At 35.8% G+C, this 25,156-nt stretch overlaps 1 protein-coding gene and 1 pseudogene across 4 annotated transcripts in view; both read right to left on the reverse strand.

Moving 5' to 3' along the window:
• The window catches only part of KIAA1328, a gene marked incomplete at both ends in the record, with an annotated part of 310,165 nt that overhangs the window by 211,961 nt on the left and 73,048 nt on the right, over positions 1-25,156 (reverse strand). The gene's annotated exons all lie outside the window — the stretch shown is intronic.
• Positions 4,161-25,156, reverse strand: part of LOC308275994 (general transcription factor 3C polypeptide 6-like) — a 30,137-nt pseudogene continuing 9,141 nt past the window's right edge. Inside the window, exon 2 of the transcript in view lies at positions 4,161-4,661. The product of the transcript in view is annotated as a general transcription factor 3C polypeptide 6-like (transcript). The remainder of the gene's footprint in view (positions 4,662-25,156) is intronic.

A 25,156-nucleotide genomic window follows, 5' to 3' on the forward strand; every position in this document is an offset into this window, starting at 1 on the left:
GATGAAGAACATGATAGGAGGCCCATGTGTCTAAGCACCCCAGAATAAAAGCATTATGATGCACTGCAGGAGAACATTTATACCATCTCTTTGTAGTACTCACACCTGTACTCCTAATACTTTGGGAAGATGAGACAAGAAGATTGTAGGTTCCGGCCAGCCTCAATAAGTTAGGAAAGCCTTCTGCACCTTGCTTCAAAATAAAATAGGACTGAGGGTGTATCTCAGAGGTAGAATGTCAGAGTTCAATCCCCAGTAGTATGAGAGAGAGAGAGAGAGAGAGAGAGAGAGAGAGAGAGAGAGAGAGAGAGAGAGAGAGAGAAAGAGAGAAAGAGAATGAACTCATGGGTTAGGGCATGCCATGTAGCCAGGGAACGAGGTGATTGTAAAGGTAGATAAGAAAAAACTCATTTGAAAATTTTAGCAAATTTTTAGGGCTGAGTGGGAGTTGGTGAGCAATTTAGACATTCTTGGGAGCACCAGACACAAGAGTAGGCACTCATTTCCTAGATCTTTTTCACAGACTTCTACCAGCAGCCTTTAAGAATGGGAGTAAAGCAAGAGACCCGAGAGTCTTTCTCAGTGGCACATATGTGTATAAGTCTGCCCACTTTACAGACTTTTCTCTCATAGAAGGGAAAAGGGGAGAGGAGGTGAGTGCACTAAGCAGAGGGAAGGAGAAATGGGTGAAGAAACAAAAGGGGAGAAAGCCTACAAGAGATAAAGTAACAAAAAACAAAACTAATTCAGAGATGACTGAGATATAGGAATTAGCAGACAGAAACTTTAAAATAGTTTTTAAAAGACTTAGTAAAAATATAGGCATATGTATGGACAGATGGAAAATATCAATAAAGGAAATAATTAAGAACAATCAAATAAAAATGACTGAAATGAAAAACACAATATAAGAAATAATTCCTTTCATGGAATTTTCAGCAGACTGGACAGAATACAGGAAAGACTCAAAGGACTTTTAATAAGGCAACAGAAATTATCCAAAATGAAACACAAGAAAACAGAGTATTCCCATCTGTCGGGCCATATCAAACATATGATTTTAATACCAGAAGGAAATAAGAGGAGAAAAAGGATATAGAATGCGCCCTGGTAAAGTTTGTGTGTTGGCAGCACAAAAATGTTCAGAGGTGAAAAACTGAATCAGGATTGTTTTTGTGCATGTGTGGTACTATGGATGGAACCCAGGGGCTTTCTACTTCTGTGCTACACCCCCAGAACTGTTTTTTTTTTTTTAATTTGGAAACACATCTTACTAAGTTGAGAGCCCCACCAAGTTGCTGAGGCTGGATTTGAACCTGCGATCCTCCTGTTTCAGCCTCCCAAGTACTGGAATTATAAACATATGCTACCACACCAGGCTCTGAATCAGGATTCTAATATCATCCATTGATGATAAATCCATTGATGGATTAACAATTTAAATGGATTCACTGTTAGTAATGGTAAGCAGGCTGAACATGGCTGGGAGAGGTTTGTCACAGGGGTTATGGTTTTCTTTCTCCTTTCTTCTCCTCAGAGATCTCTTCCCCTCCCCCTCTTCTCTCTCTCTCTCTCTCTCTCTCTCTCTCTCTCTCTCTCTCTCTCTCTCTCTCTTTCTCTCTCTCTCTCCCCCTCCCTCCCTCCCTCCCTTTCCCTCTTCTTCTCCCTCTCCCTCTCTGCCTCCCCCTTCAGAGAGGAGGAATGCTACCACAACCTGGGTAGCACTCCTCTGCCTCCCCCCTTTCTTTCTCTCTTTCTTTCTCTTGCTCACTCTCACTCTCACTCTGGAGGCTATTAGAGCTGGGTAGCACTCCTCTGCCTCACCCTGCTTCCATTCACCTTGTTTCCTATCTCCTTATTTTTGAAGACTTTAAACATTTTTAGGAGTACTGGTCAGGAATTTTTGTCAAATATGTTTCACCTTGAGCTTGCTTGATATTTTTCTTATAGTTAGAATGGGGTTATGGACTTTTTTGGAAGAAATAGAAGGGGCCATTTGTATCAAATTATATCAGAGGTACAAAATACCCATAAGACACTGGTGATACTAATCTCAATCACTTGATTTTAGTAGTCTTTGCCAAGTTACTCCACTGTAAAGTTACTATTTTTTTCCTTCCAGTACTCTATACTTTGGATAATGTAACTAAGTCTAGCCTACTCTCAGGAGTAGGAGGTGGAAGAAAGCTCTAACTTCCTAAAAGGGTGAAGGACAAAGGACATAAACTATTTGAATTTTTCTATAAAATAGTTACCTCTTCTCTTCCATTTCAGTAATTAACCTTAGGTTATTCTTAAATTCAGGATAAATATAAAATAAACATTTTAGCTGGAATGTTATCCTTTTAAATAAAATTGAAGAAAAAAACTTACCCCATTTTTAGCTCAAACTTACTGAAAGAAAAATATTTACAGTGCCATATTTGAAAGAATAATTTTATTCACTGTATTTGTATAAAATTAACCTCAGGAAAGAAGCAAGGGAAATTCAAAGTATTGCTATGAGTGGAAGAATATGGGGACAGGATGTGGTCTTCATGTTACTATGCAACTACAGTCACATACACTCTTCTTTCAGGGCGAAGGGTGACTAGGATAAAAGAAGGGAAAGGAGGAAAGAGCTTGAAATTGTCAATCTACTTCCCTATCAATAACACAAGGTGGCCTGGTGCTGTCATGTTATATTAGAAATTATATCTCTGGAAGCCAAGAACGCATGAAAGCTAGGTAAGCTGAAAGCAGAATTACAAAATATTCTTGGTTCCACTATAAATATTTTCTATTTCTTGCATAATCTGTCCTTCCTTAGTACATAGGAAATTTAACCCTTTAAATGGGAGTTTGCTTCATTGTAAACTGAACAAGGGAATGCCTAGGAAAGTCCACGCTCTTCTATCTCTTCCTTTTTATCCTCAACACCTCTGATTTATCTCAGTCCTTAGTATCTTTCTTATCTGGACTACACAGTGAACTCAAGAACACTAATTTCACCCTTGCCATTTCTTTAATTTTGATTCCAGAAAGATTATTTTGAAATACAAATTGAATCAATTTACCAGCACCTACCTTCAGTAGTCAAAACCACATATTCCCCCTCCACCCTAAGGTCAGTCCAAATACCTACTCCACTAAAGAAAAATGACTTGAACTTACTCTTTACCTTCCAGACTCAGTGCCTTCCAAGATGCCTTTGCAACTTCCTTCTCACTGTAAATCAAACTCTCATCAAATCAAGTTCCTGAAGTTGCCTATAGAACTTCCAATAGAACTTCTGTGACAATGTAAATATTCTCTCTTTGTTCTATACAGTACCAGTCACATAAGGGTGATCGGCAACATAAAGTATGGCAAGTAGGATAAAGGAACTAAATCTTTATTTAATTCTAATTAAGTTAAATTATCATATTAAATGGCACACATCTATGCTTCCGGTTTCTCTGTATGTTAGGATATGCTTCTCTGTCCAAGAAGTGTTACTTTATTCCTTCACTTGATTAACTACAAATTTAATTTCTCTAATAGACATTGAGCTATTCAGGTTTTCTATTCTAGAATGAGCTTTGGTAGTTTGTATCTTTCAAGAAATATATTTCTTGTAAATTGTAAAATTTATATGCATAAAGTTAAATTTGTTCCTTTAATAGTTGTAGACTCTGTAGAGATGATAGCTCTACATTAGGAATGACAATTCCTAATTTGTTCATTTGTCTTCTATTTCCCTGATCAGCATGAATAGAATAATTTTATTATCTTTTCAAAGGACCAGGTTGACTTCACTGATTTTCTCTATTGCTTCTCTGATTTTTGTTTCATTATTTCCTATCTGATCTTATGACTTCTGTAAACTACTGATTTCCTTCACTTCCCTATTTCTAGATTTATTTATTTATTTATTCATTCATTTATTTATTTAATATTTTTGGTACTGGGGATTGAACCCAAAGGCATTCTACCTCCATGTTATTACTCCTAACCCAGTATTATTTATTTGGAAACAGGGCCTCAATAAGTTTCGTAGGCTGGCTTCAAACCTGCTATCCTCCTGTCTCACAGTCTCCTAAGTATTAGGATTACAAGTGTGCACTACTACGTCCATCAAATCCACTGTTTTATATAAAAATATTTTAAAAGTTCATGGCCTAGTTATTATAAGAAATAGTTTATCTAAGAGTAATTTCTAAGGCAATATCTTGAGTTTCCATAAAAGCAGAACCTTCTGTCTCAGAAGAAGGGATATAAAGGAGAGGACCAGAACCCTCAGTATCCCAAGTACAGTGGCTTCTCCTGCTCATAGATTAGGTCTGAACTGTCTTTCATCTGGATCTCTTGCTCTTAGAAGAGCAAGATTGTTCTCTTGGAAGAGCAAGTTAGAACTCCAAAGATTTATTTGAGGCTGGAGGCTACAACTTCATCTTCATTTTCATTTTCATGCAGAAAACTACAAATGATGTTGGGTCTATAAGAGAAATCATTATCATTCATTTGTAGCCATTCTACAGCACCTAAGTTTTCTTCTCATTCCTTGTTTTCTGTCAGAATAGTTATTATCATGCTGAGTTTCTTCATGGTATGGCATTTATATTTTAGCACTGTTTTATTCATGCCTTCTGCATCTGCATGTTCAATATTTTCTTCAAATATAACACAGGTTCCAAGAGTATCTCATCTGCTAATTTGTATGATACAACTAAACAGAGCTTGGATGGCTATTTATACCTTTCAATGTCCATCAAGAAAAAAGAAAGGCTTAAAAGCAATGATCTCAGCCAGGTGTGGTGGTGCATGCTTGTAATCCCAGCATTTGGGAGGCTGAGGAGGATCGAGGTTCTTGGGCAGCCTCAGCTACTACTTAGTGAGGCCTTTTGTAACTCAGTGAGACCTTGTTTCAAAAATAAAGAATAAAAAATAGGGGTGGGGTGTAGTGCAGAGGTAAAATGTCCTGGGTTTCATCCCCAGTACCAACAAAACAAAAAACAAAACCCAGTTTCCTTCATAAGAGGCTAGAACATGATGAGCAAGTTAGTGCCAAATTAAGTGGAAGAAAGAAAGAAAAACTTTAAGAGCAGAAAGCATAAACATTTGTTTAATTTTTTTTAAATTTATAATGTCAAAACTTGGCTTTTTTTTTGTGGGTCTGGGGATGTAAACCAGGGGCATTCAATCTCCAAGCTATACCCCCTGCCCTATTTTTTAATTCTTTATTTTGAAACAGGTTCTCACTAAGTTGCAGAGGGCCTCATTAAGTAGCTGAGGCTGTCTGGTCTCAGTCTTCTGAATGCTGGGATTATAAGCGTGCACCACCAAACCCAGCTAAAAGTTGGCTTTTTAAAGATTGGTGCATTGTACTCATACATCTTAATGAGGTACAAGATGGTAGAGGCATACAGGCATGCATCACTCAATTAGTCTTTCCCCAATTCCTACGCCATTCCCTCCCCCTTCCCTCCTTCTCATGTTTGGCTTAGTGATTGGCTTTGATATGTTTGTGAATGTACATCATGTACATTAGGGAATTTCCCTCTTCTCCCCTCCCATTCCCCTCAGTTAGGTCGCCTTATTTACTCATCTGTGGTTTATCCTTCTTCATCAAGAGTTCCTCCTATGACCCTTTTCTCCCTAGCTTCAGTATATTAAGGAGAGCATCTGGGTTATTTTTTGTGACTAATTTCACTTAGCATAATGTTCTCCAGTTTGATCCATTTCCCCCCAAATGACATATTATTCTTCTTTATGACTGAGTAAAATTCTATTATGTACAGATCCCATAGTTTTCTAATCCATTCATCCACTGATGGATATTTGGCTGATTCCATAGTTTGACAATTGTGAATTGTGCAGCTATGAACATATAGATATGCATGCATTAATTGGTAGTTTGGATTCCATTCTTTTGGGTAGATACCCAGAAGTGGTATTGTTGGATCATATGGTAGGTTTGTTTCCATTCTTCTGAGGATCCTCCATGCTGTTTTCCAAAGTGTTTGCACTAATTTGCAATCCCACCAATAGTGGATTGAGTTCCCACATCTCCAGACCCTTGCCAGCACATGTTGTTGTTTGTGTTTTGAATGATCGCCATTCTAGTTGGAATTAGGTGAAATCCCAGGGTAGTTTCAATTTGCATCTCTGATTGCATCTCTCTGATGTTGAGCATTTTTTCATATATCCATTGGCCATTTGAATTTCTTCTTTTGTGAAGTATCTATTTAGTTCACTTGCCCATTTTTTGACTGGGTTATGTGTTTTCTTAGCAATGAGTTTCTTTAGTTCTTAGTATATTCTGGATATTTATTGGAGGAGTAGGTGGCAAAAATTTTCTCCAATTCATTGGCTCTCTGTTGAGGTTCTTGATAGTTTCCTTTTAGTGAACAGAAGCTCTTCAGTTTTAATGCAATCACACATAGCAATCATCTTTTTAAGTTTTTGTGCCTTTGGGGTCATTTTTCTTTTTTTTTTGCGAGTCTGGGGATAGAACCCAGGGGCATTTGACCTCCGAGGTACAACCTCCGCCCAATTTTTTTTTTTTTTTTTTGGAAACAAGGTCTCACTGAGTTGCAGAGGGCCTCACTAAGTAGCTGAGGCTGTCTGTGAACCCCAATCCTCTGGTCTCAGCCTCCCGAATGCTGGGATTACAAGCGTGAGCCACCATGCCCAGCTACTTTTGGGGTCTTGTTGAGAAACTTTTACCTGTGCCTATGTGTTGAAATGTTGGACCTATGCTCTCTTCAAAAAATTGGCTTTTTAAATATAAATAAAAGTTACCAAATTGTAGGAAAAAGATCAGTTATTAATATGAGGTATTAAAGATGAAATATCAATGCAGATGTGACAGATCAAAAGAAAAATAAGAGAAATATAAGTCTAACTTCCTGTTAAGGTGAAATAATTTGTTTTAAACCATTCCTCTCATAGACAACAAATTAAAGCTCTAGACATAAAAACTCTAGCTATAAAAACAACAACAAAAAAAAACAAACTATCTAAAGGCAATAGAGATGAATGAGAAATAGAAAAAATGAGAGGGAGAGGTGCCACTTAAAAGAAGGAAAAACAGTGGGTGAAATCCTTGTTCTTATAGCATTTTACCCATGACACAGTCAATGCTGAACAAAATGCTAAGTCTCAGATAGATAAAGTTTTACCTCTTAAGTATTATAACAGAGTTAAGGATAACAATGGTAAATTGGAATTGAGGAGGAATATTTTAAGAAAAAGGAAGCACACAAATTCTACATAATAAATTCTGCCTAAATTTCTAGCTGACACCAAAATTACACATACACTGTGAGGTCTACAAGCAGGTAGGATTAAATACACTAATTAGAGATTTCAGGTGCTGTCCAATTTTAGAAAACAGAATCTGTTGTCTGAATTCAGGTGAAAAATAAATAAATCTCAAAAATCTTCAAATGAATACAATAGAACTCAAACTAGCTACAATGTATCATTGGCAAGAGATAATATAAACTGGGCTTAGTGGTACAAGTCTGTAATCCAAGCTACTTAAGAGGCTGATGCAGAAGGATTGCAAATTCAAATCAATGAGATCTTCTCTCAAAATAAAAAGGGCCAGGATAATAGCTCAGGTCCAAGTTTAATACCCACACTGGAAAAAGAAAAAATAATTTCTTTTTTTTTTTTTTTTTTTGGTGGTACTGGTGTTCCTGGAAGCCCTGCTACCTCTGGGCTACACTCCCAGACCTATTTTTACATTTTTATTTGGAAACAGGGTCTCTTAAGCCAGTGCGCGCAGCTGGCTTCGAACCTGCGCGATCCTCCTGTCTCTGCCTCCCAAGCGCGGGGATTACAAGCGTGCGCCACCACGCCCGGCAGAAAAAATAATTTCTAAGAAGGGGGGAAAAAGTGACCCATAAAAACAATAAATATCAAATTTAAAATTTCCCAGCTGTTGGAGTTATCCAATATGGATTTAATATAGGTATTAGAATTGAGTTCATGTTGATTAAACAAATAAGAAAATCTGCATAGAAGAAAAGTATAAAATAAGATTTTGGAATTAAAATTTTTAATATTTGAAATTTTCACTGAACAAGCTTTAAAAATCAATTGGCAATGTTAGAAGAATGAGTTAGTATGCTTCAAGACAAATCAATATATATTATTGAATTTAATAACCTACTTGTTTCATTAGGAAGGGAAGTATTATAAATGGTGCTATTTTAAAATTTTCCCGTTGTAATTAGTCATTGCAATAGATATTTGTATGTTGGTGTTATCCTGTAAAGTTACCAAACTCACTTAATTCAAGAAGGGTTTTTGATTTTTAAAGATTTCTTGGGATGATTTTTATTTTAATAAAGTTTACTGCTAATACCTAATCCTCTTCTATTACCATTCCTAAGATTTTCTTCTGTCTAATCAAAATTCCTTCCCTTATGGAACACAGGTTCATGTGCCCTGGCACACAAGAAAAGTAGCCCAGCTGAGCAGCCTAATTTTTTGCATTTCTATTATATTCTAAAGCTGCTACAGTAGGAAAATGGGAAGACTTAGGTGGTTACACAAATCTGCTAAGAATTTATAACTATAAAACTCTCTTTATATTTTCAGGTAAAATTTGAACTTCTTAGGTGATACGAAATACACAATTCACAATAGCCAAATTATGAAACCAACTGAGGTGTCCATCAACAGATGATCAAGATTATAAAATTATGGGCTATACACACAATGGAATTCTATTCATCAACAAAAAGAAACAAAATTATGTCATTTGCAGGAAAATGGATAGACCTAGGGAACATTATGTTAAATGAAATTAGCCAGTCACAGAGAGTGAAGAGCCATATGTTTTCTCTTACATGCAGAAGCAAGGTAGTAATCAGGATACAAGAGGAACTTTAGATAATGGAGAAGAAACTCCAATGGAATAAGAGTTTCTTCTAGAAGAAAGGAAGTTCTAGAGAAAGGAAGGACAGAGAAGAAAGAGAATTACTTCCATAGACATTATGCACATATGTATATATATGAGAATACCAATGTCAATCTCAATATCCTGTATGGGGAATTTTGGGGAAATGGAGAGGGAGCCAGGGGAAAACTCATCAAGTGCTGTGGGTGATAGTGATATCATTATCACTATGAACTGCATTATGATGTGAGACTATAAAACACCAATTAAATTATAAAAAATAAAAATATTTCAATGTGGGGAAGGAAAGAAAAGATAATGCAAATGCTCTTTTTATCATTGAATACCATAAAAGATAGTAAGCTGTTTGTTATAAGCATTTTATTAAAGGAAACAATCTCTTTTTGAACATTTTCTTAAAACACTGTTGTGAAATGGTGTTTCATGTGACTGTTTCATTTTCATGAAGCTAAACCATAACATATCTCCTTAACCTTACCTTAAAACCTAGTATAATTGTTTCTGGTAACAAATAAGGTAAACAAATAAAATAAGATTACTTTACCTATTTGTTACTTATGTACTATTTAAATGTATACATGATCTCCTTCACTTGTATCGCTACTGTACCCATAAAATTTGTCTGGCAAGTAAATAAATAATAGATGTAAGTGAATAATTTTTTTGTGTGTGTGGTACTAGGGTTCCTGGAAGCCCTTCAACCTCTGGGCTACACTCCCAGACCTATTTTATATTTTTATTTGGAAACAGGGTCTCTTAAACCAGTGCAGCTGGCTTCGAACCTGCGCGATCCTCCTGTCTCCACCTCCCAAATGCGGGGATTACAAGCGTGCATCACAACGCCCAGCACGTGAATAATTTTTTGAGTGAAGAAGTTCAGTCTCTCAGACAGGCTAAAACTTTTATATGCTATATGCATCCTTTCCCATAGACATAGGAACCCCAAAATTAAATTCACAAACCTCCCATGAGACTATGAAGAGCTTATTTCCTAAACTAAGATAAAAAAATCAGAGTTCCCTGACACCGAATATGGATTACATAACATCACTTACATATCACTTAAACCTTTATTTTAAAAAAACCTCATAACTGATATGTGATAAATCTAAACAGAAGAGTACTACTGATTAAAAGATTATATCAATACACCAATTTTATATTTAAAACAAAAATAAAATAACCTTGTAAATTAAGATTGTATCACTATAGGAAAAATTATAGCTCAATTTGATATATTCTTACTGGGTATAAACAATATAAATATTAAGCCTTGGTTATTTGCTTATTTACTTAAAAAATAGTGCTGTTTTTAATACTGTTGAAATTGAAAAGACCTCTAAAATGGTTTTCTATATAGTCCCTAACAGTACAATATCATAAATAAAGACTAAAAGTAAAAAATAAGAAGATAATAACTAATTATTTCATTGATATTGATACAGAAATCTGCAGATTCAAGATGAAAAAGCTTAGCTGTAGACTTCTGGGAAGATGACGACCAAGAGAAGTGGCATTTACGAGTCCTGTTAAAACTCAATCTCTATTGCCACAAAATCAGCACTTTTCATAGCCAGAAAACACTATCAGCAGAGAAACAAAAATATAAACACAAGGGATAGATGGGAAAAAAAGACTAGAAGAACAACCAGAGACCAGAGAAGAAACCACCCTGCAATGCAGCGTCGGAGTTGCACCGGCACCATCTTCCCTCACAGCACCAGGCTCCAGAGAGGAAAGGTAAACAAGGAGCTGAAGTGAGCAGCTGCATATCATTCGGATGTAATTCAGCAGTTCTTTTAGCGCAAAGAACGTCTAAAACTCCCAGTGGCCAAGCTCATCACACCTTCCAGGGACTCAGAATGGAAATCAAAAGCAGAAAAGAAATACGCCAGTCTCACAGCCGAGGCCGTGGCAGCAGTACCATATTGCCAGCAGTGCCAGCAAGTTCACCGTGCACTGCGAAAGCTCCAGATCTGTGCACACAATAACCGTGAGTAAAACTGTGGCCCCTAAAGGAGAAATCCCTGTACTGCACTCCCAGGAACTTGCGCAGCTTTGATAATCTCTTGGGTCTGAGATTTTACAGTCCAACCCAGTGAAGGAGTAGCAGTGGCAGAGATACCATACCCTAGTCGCAGCTCCCAATGGGAAAACGCCCAGCCTGGAACCCCCACGGTCTTGCGCAGCCTCGATTAACTTCCTGGGTGTGAGACTTGTGGTACAACGAAGTAAAGGAGTAGTGGCGGCTGAGACTACCACAGACTCGAGATACAGAGCACCCTAAGTGAAGTCATAGTGACCCAGGGAAGGCAAAAACTTCTGAAATCATGGGAAAGAGGAACAAAAATAGGACAATGAATGCCCACAACCCTATATTATCATAACGTGATAACAAAGAATTCAGATCTCCAGAAGATCAAATCAGGAATATAACTGTAGAAATAATACAGAACTTTCAAAAAGAATTTAGAGAGAGTCTAAAAGAAAGAATGCAATCATTGAGCTATATAAACAATCGATTAGACCACATGGAGAATAGAATCTCGCTCCTAGAAGATGATCACTCCAAAACCAAACACATAATTTATAACTCAGAAAAAAAGATCGGACAGCAGGAATCTGACACTGAAGAAACATGGGCCTATTTTAAGAGAGCTAACCTAAGAATAATTGGAATAGAGGAGGGAAAAGGTGAAACCAAAGGGATCAATAATCTCTTCAAAGAAATAATAGCAGAAAAATTTCCAAACATAGAGCCAGAGGTCAATACACAGGTCCGGGAAACTTATAGAACTCCCTTTAAACAGGATCAGAGAAGAGGGTCCCCACACCACATAATTGTCAAAATGACCAATGTGGAAGCCTAGCAGATAATCTTAAAGGCAACAAAAACAAAATGCCAATAACATTCAGAGGCAAACCAATTAGAATCACTCCAGACTTCCCAAACCAAGTCATGAAAGCCAGAAGGGCTTAGAGTAACATATTCTAAACTCAGAAAGAAAACAACTTCCAGTCAAAAATTTCCTACCCAGCAAAACTATCTATCAAATTAGATGGGGAAATAAGAAGCTTCCATGACAAACAGAAACTGAAGGAATTTATGTCTTCAAAACCAGTGCTAGAGAAAATACTCAAAGAGATTAACTACAAAGAAGAAATAGGTAATACACACCAGAACCAGAGAAACAAGATTTTCTGTCCAGCAAACAACTAAGCAAAGAAGAATAAACAGTATTTCAAACAGAAATAAAATCTTAACTTGTTAGGAATTAAATGTTATCTCTCAATAATCACACTGAATATAAATGGCCTCAATTCCCCAATAAAAACACATAAAGTGGCAAAATGGATTAAAAACCAGACTTCATCTATCTGCTGCTTACAAGAAACACACTTTACAAGTAAAAAGAGTAACAAACTTAAGGTAAAGGGCTGGAGCAAGGTAATTAATGTTAGGCAGCCATCCTAACAAATGTGAAGTAGTATTTTACTATAGTTTTATAGTTGTATTTCCTTAATAATTAGTTATATTATGATAATGATGAGTGATATTCATGTGTTTATTGGTTATATAAAAATCTTTGGAAATTCATTATTTATTTTAGTCTTTTACCTATTTCTAAATTGTATTATTTGCTTTTATTGTTGTTAATTTTTAGGATTTCTATTTGGAATATTAATATACCTTCAGATATAGCATTTGGAAATATTTTATTCCATTCTATCAGTAACTTTTAACTCTGTTTACATTGTCTTTGGATGTACAATATTTTTTATTTTTTATGAAGTTTGTTTATTCTTTTGTTGCCTGTGCCTTTGAAATCATATCCAAGAAATCACTGCCAATTTCAATGTTGTGAAGTGTTATGACCCAGGTTTTCTTCTGAAAGTTTATAGTCTTAAGAATTACATTTAGATCTTTTATCTATTTTGAGTTAATATTTGTATATGGTGTTAGGTGAGGGCCCAATTTTATTTTTTTCCATGTAATTATTATTTTTCAACAATATTTATTGAAAAGCTTATCATTTCCTTCACCAAATGTTCTTGGAAACTTTGTCAAAAACAACTTGACCATACATGAAAGAATTTTTTTCGAGACTTTTTATGTTACTCCACTGGTTTATATAACTGCCTTTATAGCAGTACTACACTGTTTCAATTATTGTAGCTTTAAAAGGTTGAAATCAGGAAATGTACATCTTCTAGCTTTGTTCTTTTTTGAGATTGTTTTGGGTATTTAGAGTTCATATTTCATGTTAGGATAATTTTTTCTGAAAATAAAATAAATAAATGTATGATAGTTTCACCTTAAAAAAAAAGAAAAAATATTCTCTGGTAAGAAAGAAAGCAAAAAGAAATATTGAAATGTTATCTCTAAGTGATCAAAAGCTTGATATCAGACAAATGAATCTGTTATGTGAGATTATCATTGTTAATTTTGGATAAATTGCTATAATATTAGATGTCAACCACTAAGCCAAGCATGGGAAAGAAGGATGGGGAGGGAATGGGGTGGGGATTGGGTAGGGGCTAACTGGACGATGTGTGCATGTATGTCTACACAAGTTTTTTATCCCATTATGATGTATGAATACAGTGCACAAATAAAAATATTTTTAAAAAACTTAGCTGTACTACTAATTGGTGTTTGACAAGCTTTAAGCTTGTTTACTTATTTGTGTTTTTAAACACAAGTAAGTCACTATTCTTTCTCACCTAGCTATTATTATCACTATAGGTAATCTTGATGCATAGCTATGAAAAGAGAGCCTTACTATACCATATTTACTATATTTATTTCTATTTCTTAAAGTCACATCACAAATATAATTAAACATATAAGGCTTTAGGAGAAATATAAATAATTAAATATATTAAACTATTTCTATTTTGGAAGAAACAATGACTAAGATGATTCAATGCTTAGAATTTATAAGAAAAACAAGATTGGAAATACAATTCAGTTGTAAAGTATTCTTGAGGCCCTGGGTTCAATCCCCAACACAACCAAAACTAAGAAGCTATATTTAAAGCTTATAGCAGTGATGTGTCATTCCTAAAAATAAATAGTAATTGACAAGCTATAACCATATTATCCTCATTTAAGTGTCACAACAGTTTACCAAAAAGCAATGCAGTGAACATCCATTACTATGTAATCTAATACTTCAAAATAAGACTAAATGCTGAAAATATATTAGACACTAAAATAGTATTAAATACTAAAATGTGTTTTGTAGTAGGTAAAACAGTAAAAAAAAAAAAAAAGAGAAAAAATTTAAAAATTTCCTAGAGTGGTGACCAGTAGTAATGAATAAAAACATTTAAAAAAAACCCCAATACCTGCCAGGTGTTTACAAAGTAAGACTGATTTCAAACATCCTATGGGAAACTTTAGAATATTTGACAATATTTCCATATAAGATATTTTTGTATCTTATGAAAATTTAAAAAATAACACAGATAAGCTCTATTAAAGTATTAAAACCTGGCTGTTAATAATAGTCAAGATACAAATACAAACGAAATATCCAGACAAATAAGTAGATAAAGAAAATGTGATACATATCTATGAAGGAATATTTTTTTAGCCTTAAAAAATTGGATGTGGTAGTGATTAAAAGGACCCACTAGAGGAGTTTTGGGGGAACGAATGATGTATGCCATGTCTACTTTGGGCAGCTAAGGGCAGAATGGTTCGCAAAATGTTTCATTCTTCTCCTGTGCATGTTTTCATAATAATAACATAAAAGCAAGAGAACAAGAAGAAATATCCAATGTCCCATGTTAAAGCCCAGATTTGAAACTGCATAGTATCTATTCTATTTGGCCAAAGTAGGTTACATGATTATACTTAAAGTCAACATAAAAGTAAGTGTGTGTTTGTGTGTGTATGTGTGTGCAAATATATATTTAAAAGTAGATAAAGAAAGGGGATAAAGAACTGGGACCAAATATAAAAAATGTAGTACAATTATGTTACTATATTATAAAAAAGGAAGCTGACTCAATTTACACATATCATTATAAATAATTAGCAATGTTTATACTTGTATACAAGTAATAATTAATATACATTCTGGATTCATAGCTGCAAATTCTGTCCTGCAACCTCAAATAAATATATTTACACCTGACACACAGTCTCCCAAGCTAGTTTGCAGAAATATGGTCACACTGAACTACAAAAAATCTTTAGAGATTTCAGATAAATTATAGGGTTACTGAAATAAATGCAGATAATTTATTTAGTTCTTTTTTGGGGGGATCTGGAGATGGAACCCAGGGACATACGACCTCTGAGCTATACCTCCTGCCCTAATTTTTATTCTTATTTTGAAGCAGGGTCTCACTAAGTTTTGGAGGGCCTCACTAAGTAGCTGAGGCTGTCCGTAAAGTGCAATCCTCAGGTCTCAGCCTCCTTAGTTCTTATAAACAATTGTCTCCCTCAAGTCTACCAGTAGGCTTAAAATTGAGAAATGACAAACTGAGTAATTCTTCCATAAGAAAAGAAACAACCATGTTTTACAAATCCCTTTTTAAGCATATTACAAAGAGAAGAAAATAAATTTTCTAGTTTTAAGTTAGTTAAAATTAATATAGGTTAAGAAACCAGTTCAGTTAGTTCCAAAATTCCTGCATTCTCCAATTTTATGCATATAAATTTAAAAGCAAAGATAAAATTGAAAAATTTATTGGAAGACATGAAGTGTCAAAGCTTATTCAAGAAGAAATAAGTACCCAAATGGCAATTGTTACGAATTTGTTTGTAAAACATTTCCATGTGAAAGAGGGAAAAGTCTACTTTAGCTGATCAATATTTAAAAATAAATACAATTCACCATATTAATAGCATAAACAATCATAATGTGTTAATATGAGCCAAGCATGGTGGTGCACACTTGTAATCCCAGCATTTGGGAGGCTGATAATGGAGGATCATGGTTCACGGACAGCCTCAGCTACTTAGTAAGGCCTTCTGCAACTTAGTGAGACCTTGTTTCAAAATAAAGAATTAAAAAGGGACTTCCAGGAAGATGGCGACGGAGGAAAGTGGGGCTTACGAGCCCCGCTAACAACCAATCTCTATTACCACAAAACCAGCGCCTTTCATAGCCAGAAAACACCATCAGCAGAGAAAGAAAAAATGTAATTACAAGGGACAGAGAAAAAGAGGGCTGGAAAAACGAGACACCAGAAACCAGACCGCAGTGCTGCAGCTGGAGCTGCAGCATGGAGCGGCGGGCGCCATCTTCTTTTGCAGCACCAGGCTCCAGAGAGGAGGGGAACTCATAACGGAGCTCAGAGCCACAGAGGAGACACGCCGGCCTCACGCCCGAGGACGCAGCAGCAGCGCCTTACTACTGGCGGCAGCGGCGAGCTCACCAGATAGCTCTAGACCAACGCACTCAACAGCCCACCACTCTCCAGAGAAGAGCAGCGGACAGCGAGCCGAGATGAGCCCCTGCGGATCAGCTGGGCGAGATTCGGCAGATTTCTCGGCGCAGGGAGCATCTAAAGCTCCCAGGGGCTGGATTCAGCACACCCTGCAGGGACTCAGAGAGGAGATCAAAAACAGAGAAGAAATACGCCAGCCTCACGGCTGAGGGTGTAGCAGCAGCGCCATATTGCCGCCGGCGGCAGCAGCAGCAAATTCACCGAGTCCACTACATTTACATCTGTGCACTCAACAACAGTGAGTCAAATTGCGGGCTCTGGAGGAAAAATCCCAATACTGACTCCCAGGGACTAGACCCAGTGGGGGAGGGGTGGTGGCAGAGATATCACACCATAGGAGAACGCCCAGCCTGGCACCCCCCACAGTCTAAAGCAGCCTCTATCGACTCTCTGGGTCTGAGACTCTGCCATACAACCCAGTAAAGGAGTAGTGGGGACCAAGATACCACAGACTCGAGATCCAGAGCACCTTAAGTGAAGTCGTAGTGACCCAAGGGAAGAACCCAGAGAAGGCACAAACTTCCGAAATCATGGGAAAGAGGTATAACAATGGAGCAATGAATGCCCGCAACCCCACAACATCAGAACCCGATAAAACAGAAATTCAGAGATTTCTAGAAGATCAAATCAGGAATACAACTGTAGAAATAATAGAGGTGTTTCGAAAAGAATTCAGAGAGAGTCAAAAAGAGATAAAGGATGCAATTAATGAAGTAAAGGCCTCAATTCAAAGTACAAACAACCGACTAGAACACATGGAGAATAGAATCTTGATCTTAGAAGATCATTAAAAAAATGAACGCATAGTTTCTAATTTAGAAAAAAAAATCCGACAGCAGGAATCTGACATTGAAGAAATATGGGCCCATTTTAAGAGAGCTAACCTAAGAATAATTGGAATAGAAGAGGGAAAAGAAGGTGAAACCAAAGGGATAAGTAATATCTTCAAAGAAATAACAGCAGAAAATTTTCCAAACATAGAGCAAGAGGTCAATACACAGGTCCAGGAAACTTATAGAATTCCCTTTAGACAGGATCGGAGAAGAGGATCCCCACGCCACATAATTGTCAAAATGACCAATGTGGAAGCCAAGCAGAGAATCTTAAAGGCAACAAAAACAAAGGGCCAAGTGACATTCAGAGGCAAACCAATTAGAATCACTCCAGACTTCCCAAACCAAGTCATGAAAGCCAGAAGGGCTTAGAGTAACATATTCCCAACTCTGAAAGAAAACAAATTCCAGCCAAAAATTTCCTACCCAGCAAAACTTTCTATCAAATTAGATGGGGAAATAAGAAACTTCCATGACAAACAGAAACTGAAGGAATTTATGTCTTCAAAACCAGCGCTAGAGAAAATACTCAAAGAGCTTAACTACAAAGAAGAAATAGGTAACTCACACCAGAACCAGAGAAATGAGATTTTCCATCCAACAGACAACTAAGATTGGTTATCTGTGGAAATTCATTATTTATGTTAGTCTTTTACCTATCTCTAAATTGTATTGTTTGCTTTTATTGTTGTTAATTTTTTGGATTTCTAGTTGGAATACTAATATACCTTCAGATATTGCATTTGGAAATATTTTATCCCATTCTATCAGTAACTTTTAACTCGTTTTACATTGTCTTTGGATATACAACATGCTTTTATTTTTTAGGGAGTTTGTTTACCCTTCTGTTGCCTGTGCCATTAAAATCATATCCAAGAAATCACTGCCAATTTCAGTGTTGGAGGTTTTATGACCCAGATTTTCTTCTAAAAGTTTATAGTCTTAAGATTTATATTTAGGTTTTTTTTATCTATTTTGAGTTAATATTTGTATATGGGATTAGGTAAGGGTCCAATTTTATTCTTTTCCATGTAATTATTATTTTCCAACAGTATTTAGTTAAAAGATTATTATTTCCACCACCAAATGTTCGTGGAAACCTTGTCAAAAATACCTTGACAATATATGGAAGAATTTATCTCTAGGCTTTTATTTAACTCCAATGGTTTATATATATGCCTTTAGAACAGTACTACACTGTTTCAATTATTGTAGCTTTATATGGTTTGAAATCAGAAAATATCTATCTTCTAGCTTTATTCTTTTTCGAGTTCATTTTGGGTATCTAGAGTCCATATTCCATATTAGGATAGATTTTTTGTGAAAAATAAATAAATAAATATATGATAGTTTCACCTTAAAAAAAAAAGAAAGAAATATTCTCTGGTAAGAAAGAAAGCAAAAAGAAATATTGAAATGTTATCCTTAAGTCATCAAAAGCTTGGTATCAGACAAATGAAACTGTTATGTGAGATTATCAACGTTAATAGAGGATAAATTGCTATAATACTAGATGTCAACCACTAAGCCAAGCAAGGGAAGGAAGGATGGGGAGGGAACAGGGTGGTGATTGGGTAGGGGGTAACTGGGTGATGTGTGCATTTACGTCTACAAAAGTATTATTTGTATCCCATTATGATGTATGAATAGAGTGCACCAATAAAATAAATTTAAAAAAAATAAAGAATTTTTAAAAAATAGGGCAAGGCTGAATGCCCCTGAGTTCCATCCTCAGACCCACACAGACAAAAAACAAACAACAAAAAAACATGTTAATATAAGCTGCTTAACAGATACTACAAAAGCTTTCAACAAAAGTCAGCATTCATTGGTGATAGAAAACTATCAGCAAACTTAGAATAGAAAAGAACTTGTGTAACATAACAAAGAATATCTAGGTAAAATTTATAGTTTACATCATACTTAACAGTGACAGACTAAATGCTTTCTCACTAAAATCTGGAAGAAATAAATGATGTCTTGTAATAACACCTTTATTCAATACTATATTGGAAGTTCTAGTTGATACAAAAAAGGCATGTGATCCAGCCTTAGCAATTTAGCAAAATCTTTTTTCAGAATAAAAGATAAAAATAGCTGGGGGGAGAGCTCAGAGGTAGTACTCCCTTAGGTTAAATCCCTAATTTAAAAAAAAATGTATCTTAATAATAGCAGTAATATTAGAAAGAGAGAAATGGTACTATACTATGGTAATTTAACTAAAATGATATAAGCCATCACTAGAAGGCTGACTGATTGAAGGCATATAGATACACCATAGAGCAACCATTAAATGCTTGACTGAACAGAGTAAATAGTTAATACTCTGACAGGACAATTAGTAATAGTTATTAAGCCAACTCTTAAAAGAGATGATTTATATAATAAATCCAAAAGAAAAAAGGTAAAGAACAAAAGTCAAATGAGACAAATTATAAAATGAGAAGCTCAAACCTACTATACCAATAATCACATAAAATATAAATATCCCAAATATCTCAATTAAAAGGTACAGTTGACTGATGGATTAAAATGCAAGAATCAAGTATGTGCTAGCTATGAGAAACATATTTTAAATATAAAGACATAATTAGTTTAAAAGTCATAGAATACAAAAAGATATACACTAATGAAAAGATTCTAACATTAATCAAAACATGCTGAAGTAGCTAGGCATCCTGGTGCACAGTTGTAATGCCAGTACTTAAGGAGGCTGAGACTATTTTGAATCAGGGTTTCATTAAGTTGCCACAAACCTGAGATAAAGAATAAAATAGGGTTGGGGGTATAGCTCAGAGGCAGAATGCCCCTGGGTTCAATCCCCAGTACAACAACAACAAAAATGCTAGAGTAGGTCAGTAAACATTAGAAAATATAGAAGCATTAGAAAATGTGAATTTCAGTGCAAAGAATATTTCCAGGGATAAATGAGGTCATTTCATAAAGATAAAAAGGTCAACTCACTAGGAGATAATCTCAAAATTTTATACATCTAAAAATGGATCTTCAGCCGGGCGTGGTGGCGCATGCTTGTAATCCCCGGTTTGGGAGGCAGAGACAGGAGGATAGCGCAGGTTCGAAGCCAGCCGTGCGCGCTGGCTTAGGAGACCCTGTTTCCAAGTAAAAAGGTAAAAATAGGTCTGGGAGTGTAGCCCGGAGTTCGTAGAAGGGCTTCCAGGAACCCCAGTACCACCAAAACACAAAAAAATAAATGAATAAAAAATAAAAAAATAAAAAAAATAAAAATGGATCTTCAAAGTGTATGAAGTAAAACCAGATAGAATATCAAGCATAAATAAACGCACCATCATACTCAGGGATTTGAACACTCTTTCTCAATAACTGACAGAAAAAATAGATTTAAAAAATCGCCGGGCGTGGTGATGCACGCTTGTGATCCCAGCATTTGAGAGGCTGAGACAGGAGGATTGCAGCTCGACAACCTCAGCTACTACTTAGTGAGGCCCTTTGCAACTCAGTGAGACCCTGATTCAAAATAAAGAATAAAGCTGGGCGTGGTGGCGCACACTTGTAATCCAGCATTCGGGAGGCTGAGACCGAAGGATCGCGGTTCGCGGACAGCCTCAGCTCCTTACTGAGGCCCTGCGCAACTTAGTGAGACCCTGTTTCAAAATAAAGAATAAAAAATAGGGCAGAGGGTGTAGCTCGGAGATAGAATACCCTTGAGTTCAATCTCCAGTACTGCAAACAACAACAACAAAAACAACATGAATATAAAAACTTTGAGCCACACATATGACACTTGAAGAATAACCTATATAACAGGAATAGAAAAAACTCTATAGCTTATCATTATCTTGCGACAAATTTGTAAGAAAGAACTTAAAAAGGGGGGCAAACACTTTTATATTTCCACTGCCCATGCGTCTCTCGGGATAAAAGTCCTTTTTGAAAGAAATTAGTACAAATGGTGACTGAATGTACACATCACCTGGGGATATTACTAAAATTTAGGTTCTGAAAAAGATGGTATGAGGCTAGAGAGTCTGCATTTCTTGCAAGATCCCAGGTGTTGCTGGTAATGCTCACATTACAAATCCATGGACTGTACCTGGAGTAGCAAGAAACCAGACAATTAAATAGAATGAAAAAACCTAGTCATATGCCCACTTCTAGAAAATCAACAAGAGGAAAAAGAATTATTTTGAGTGACTCTCAATGTACTTAGTTATAGTACAAAGCACTAAATATACATTAGTTCATTTAAAATGCACAACAAACCCACAGAAGTACATTCTATTATTCTCTTTTTCAGAGAAATAATTAGAAGTTTAGCAAGGTCAGTTTCAAGTTTTCTTCCTACATCGTTTAGCAGTGTGCTAATAAGTTCTGAGTACTTGATGGCCTGCATAGAATTTTCACTTCCCAATATTTACCTAACAATCACATTAATTTCAGATTTCCTTTTCTTTTGAGTCCTCCTTTCCCTCCTCACTGTTAAGACCTAAGCATGCATCCTTTAGAACCAAGCAGAGAACTTTCACAATATGATTCCACAAGAGAACTGGCAAGAATTATTGTAAATATAAGCCATTAAGCATCTTCAGACTAACTTTTCCACTGTACTTAAGAAGCCAAACAATAAATTGGTACAAAAGTAAATGTGAGATATCTACAAAATTCTGAATTTCACTGTCATGTTAAATTAGCGTTATTTGCAATCCATTTGGCAACTGAAGGGATGATTGAATGAAAATAAGAGGATCACATACCAGTAATTTCAAGAACTAAGCCATATTCTAGAGTACTCCCAAAATGTTCAACAATGGGCATGTATTAATTTTTACATAAAACAGGTTACAATTTTTAATTGTATAAGGCATTAATTATCAAGTAATTCACAAGTTTTTCCCATGTCCTCAAATACTAGCATGAGGCACAGAGTTAAGGAAAAATTAATGGATATATAGTTGTAAATTTATAAGGGATAGAGACTTCTAAGAGCAATTTTTGTACTAGGTAATAGTGGAAAAATAAAGAAAATACATGCAGAAGAAAAAAATAAATACCTTGAATGAAAATTTCTTTGAACAGGTGAAACACAGTGACTGCCAGAGTCCCTGCAGCCTTATAGAACAGGTGGAGCTCAAGCATTTCACAGTGCTGGAGGTTTATTTCTAAGTACTTTCATCATCTCAAAAAAGGAGCTGGTAATTGTGTTCCCCAAGCCATAAAAAAGAAAATAAGTATATCCAAACATGTAAAGTCTTCCCAACTGGCTGGTACTTTATACACAATACCTGAATCTTTAGAATTTTACACACACACACACACACACACACACACACACACACACACGTGTATGACAGTATTCTAAAGCATAATTTAGATTTCTTTCTTTTTATTTATTTCTTTATTTTTGCGGGTCTGGGATGGAACCCAAGGGCATTCTACCTCCGAGCTACACCCTCTGCCCTATTTTTTATTCTTTATTTTGAAACAGGGTCTCACTAAGTTGCGCAGGGCCTCAGTAAGGAGCTGAGGCTGTCTGCAGACCTCGATCCTCTAGTCTCAGCCTCCAGAATGCTGGGATTACAAGTGTGCACCACCATGCCTGGCTTTTAGATTTCTTTTATTCTCCAAAGTCATGGATTATAAAACAGCCATGGAACCTTTAAACACACTTCCTATGCTACCTTTAGGGTAGTAGATTCTATGGCAACAGAGATGTTCAGAGGCAAGTTGTCAGGTTAAATATCACTGTACTTTAATACTGAATAGGCAAATGAATCTTTCATCTCAATGTTAACCTCTTTTCAGAAAAGAAAAAAATGTGTACAAGGAAGAAAAAAATAAATGCTATCTTCTGGTGTCAGAAAATGATTCTTTCTCTGTATTTTTAGAAAACTGCCCTTGCGAAAAAGGAGAGAGGAGAGAGGAGAGGGACTGATGTTGAAGGATGCAATCATAAATAACTATTTAAAGAGTTGCCTTGTTTATAAGTGAGGCTGGATTTTGAGAATAACTTTTACTCTCACATACAATGTCCAATCTGGCAAAAGATCTGGCAACAACAAAGACACTTTTTCCCTGATAGAAGAGCCTAACCAGTGTTTTCAATATAACAGTTCAGAAGATCTCATTACTGTGAGAGGTAATAATTTCAGATTATTTTAAGAGATCATACAGAAAATTCATGAAAAAGCTGCAGAAAAATGAATAGCTATGAAATTCCATTCTATAGTACTTTCTTCAGAACCCTTATCATATTTCTTTCTTAGCAATTCCCCAGAGAAGAGAAGTCCTTGCAAAAATTTCAGTTGCCTCCTGACCTGGTAAGCCAAATAATATTTCCATCCAAATAATCCTTTTATGCTGTATCAGTTTTATTCTAGATCAGTTCTAATATATTTTTAGCAAGTAATTTGGGGCAAGAACACCTCTCAAAGCTGCTTCTTACTCATCTTGCTAGACTGCCAACCTTGCATTTTGAACTGTGCAGAGTCAGCTCTAGCATTGCAGGTCCACCAACAGTCAACAGTTAAACGCTGCCCTGAGCTGTCAGAGCACAAGGAAAGTAGAGGTGCACAGAGAACAAAAGTGCTAGTGGCTCCATGCCTACCATCCACCACCAAAAGAGTTGACCTGAGTCAACTCTCAAAACAATTATTTTAATTGATTGCTCTTATTTAAAAATTTCCAGCCACTTGATGCCAGCATTCACAAATGTTGGAGAAACACAGCCGACAGTATCCACACATATCCAAGAGGCAAGGAGTCAGTCCATAAAGCTGCTCTTCTGAATTAGTTCTGCTGCTTCACTTAACATGCCTCCCCAGCAAATGATTCGTACTTTTACACTGACCATTTTCTAAATTCATATGAAAATCTAAGATGCCCAAGAACATTAACATAACAGCTTCCACCATAAAGTTTTACAATCCAGGTTAAGAAACTCAGGAATAAAAATAGAATACTTTAACACTGTGGCCTGATGCATTCAAAAGCAACAAAAAACTTGCATCTCACGATCAACATTTCAGAAGCAAAATTCTAAATATTCATAAGTCACAAGATCTTTACTAAGACATATCTCATTATAGACAACAAAACTAACCCTAGTCAGGTAGATAACTTTTATAATAATGCACTTGAAGAGACAACTAGATTATAAAATTTAACCCCCCAAATTTTATTTCATAAACCTATTTTATATGGAGATGGACTCTATATCTAAAAGTGCAGATTTAAAAATTTTTCCTTTGCCATTTGGGGGATGGAAAAGCATTCCTGATTTGTATATTAAAGCACAAGCATCTGTCCTACTGATGATATTCTAGGGAAACACATTAGCATAAAATTTAACGATGTCAAATAAGTGGATGTGAAATAGGGACTGCGTAAAGACACTATTTCCAAGGCTGACAGAAACATCACTGTTTAGAAATGCAAATGAAACCATTATGTTCAATAATTATATGAAAATATGAACAGTTCAGCATGTTTTCCAGCCCTGATGGCGGTTAATGGGATGTACGCTTATGTAAATAACTACTATTAAAGCTAATGCTGAAAAAAACTAATAAATTCATACTAAAGCAACTGATTTAGTATGCTTTTAAACCCCAGCAGTGCTCACTTATTAGAAAAGAGTGCATTATTATGTTTAGAACTCATTACTGCTACAAGTCACTGCAACTCCATCAATTACCATGCATTAATGAAAATGGGACACATACAAAAAAAATGATTGCCTCTCAGCACTTTTCTTTAAAGACAGAATCTGGGGGTATTACCATCATGGGGCCTTCTAGGGAACTCATCCGCATGATAATCTTTATTACTAAAACAGTACTCCCAACACTATCACCCTAGGGTATTTAGATGGAAAGAAAAAATAACCTTTCTATAAAATTATTAATATTTTACGACAAGATCGATCATTTTAACATCAATAAAGAACATTTTAATATTTGAATTGCATTTTAAAAACTTTTATTAA

The sequence above is a fragment of the Muscardinus avellanarius genome (assembly GCF_963383645.1).
Source record: "Muscardinus avellanarius genome assembly, chromosome: 17".
Taxonomy (NCBI): Eukaryota; Metazoa; Chordata; class Mammalia; order Rodentia; family Gliridae; genus Muscardinus; species Muscardinus avellanarius.